The 1,682-nt window shown below is 45.5% G+C and overlaps 1 protein-coding gene across 1 annotated transcript in view; it reads right to left on the bottom strand.

Annotated features, from left to right (window-relative positions):
- Positions 1–1,682, bottom strand: part of LCK (LCK proto-oncogene, Src family tyrosine kinase) — a 35,852-nt gene that overhangs the window by 26,087 nt on the left and 8,083 nt on the right. The gene's annotated exons all lie outside the window — the stretch shown is intronic.

Below are 1,682 nucleotides of genomic sequence, written 5' to 3'. Positions count from 1 at the left end.
AAAAAAAAAAAAAAGAAAGAAATCATTTAGAATGGCCAGGGCTGGAGGCTCACGCCTGTAATCCTAGGGCCGAGATGGGAAAATCACTTGAGCTCAGAAGTTCAAGACCAGCCTGGGCAACATAATGAGACCTTGTCTCTGTAAAAATAAAAATAAAAGGCCAGGTGCAGTGGCTCACACCTGTAACCCCAACACTTTGAGAGGCTGAGGCGGGTGGATCACGAGGTCAAGAGATCGAGACCATTCTGGCCAACATGGTGAACCCTCATCTCTACTAAAAATACAAAAAATTAGCTGGACGTGGTGGTGCACGCCAGCTACTCCGGAGGCTGAGGCGGGAGAATTGCTTAAACCCGGGACTGCGCTCCAGCCTGGCGACAGAGCGAGACTCTGTCTCAAAAATAAAATAAAATAAAAATAAAAATAAAATTTAAAAAAATGAATCATTTAAAACATTTTTTTCGCCTTTGCTCCTGACCCAGACTTGATTAATGACAAAGCTGCCCATGTTCAATAAAGAGCCTTAGCTATTCATGCCCACATAGAACCCTCATGACAATATCAAGCAATATCAAGAATCGGGGCTAGCAGGCATGGTAAATAATTTCTTTCTTTATTATTTTATTTTATTTTATTTTGAGATGGGGTCTTGCCCTCTTGCCGTCTTGCTCTCTTGTGCCACTGGAGTCAGTGGCAAAATCACAGCTCACTGAAGCCTCGACCTCCCGGGCTCAAGCGATCCTCCCACCTCAGCCTCCCAAGTAGCTGGGACTACAGGCATGATTGTGTCACTGCACTCCAGTCTGGGCCACGCCTGGCTATTATTATTATTTATTTTATTTTTTTTTTTTAGATGAAGTCTCACTCTGTCGCCCAGGCTGGAGTGCAGTGGCGCGATCTCGGCTCACTGCAACCTCTGCCTCCCAGGTTCAAGCAATTCTCCTACCTCAGCCTCCTGAGGAGCTGGGACTACAGGCGTGTGCCACCACACCTGGCTAATGTTTGTATTTTTAGTAGAGAGACGGGGTTTCACCACGTTGGCCAGGGTAGTCTAGAACTCTTGGCCTCAAGTGATCTGCCTGCATTGGCCTCCCAAAGTGCGGGATTACAGGTGTGGCATGAGCCACCGCACCCAGCCTCCAGCTACTTTTTTTTTTTCTTTTTCTTTTCCGTTTCTTTTTGTTTTACTTGAGAAGCTGTGAATGAGAGGGACCGGGTAATTTTTTTATTTTTTGAATTTTTGTAGAGACAGGGTTTTGCCATGTTGCTCAGGCTAGTCTCAAACTCCTGAGCTTAAGCAATCCACTGCCTCAGCCCCTTAAAGTGCTGGGATTACAGGCATGGGCTACCGTGCCCCGTCAGTAATTAATTTCTAGTGGGTAAATCAGGGATGTGTCCTGGGCTACCTCCTTTTTCATATTTTTTTAAATACATAATACTTTTTTTTTTGAGATGGTATCTCACTCTGTGGCCCAGACTGGAGTGCAGTCACACAATCATGGCTCACTGCAGCCTCGACCTCCCAAAGCTCAGGTGATCCTCCTACCTCAGCCTCCTGAGTAGCTGGCACTATGGGTGGGCAACACCACGCCTGGATAATTTTTGTATTTTTAGTAGGGACAGGGTCTCACCATGTCACACAAGCTGGGTTTTGTTTGTTTTCTTTCTTTTTTTTTTTTTTT

Source organism: Hylobates moloch, unplaced genomic scaffold (assembly GCF_009828535.3).
Source record: "Hylobates moloch isolate HMO894 unplaced genomic scaffold, HMol_V3 SCAFFOLD_8, whole genome shotgun sequence".
NCBI lineage: Eukaryota > Metazoa > Chordata > Mammalia > Primates > Hylobatidae > Hylobates > Hylobates moloch.
This window is presented reverse-complemented; position numbering and strand designations above follow the sequence as displayed.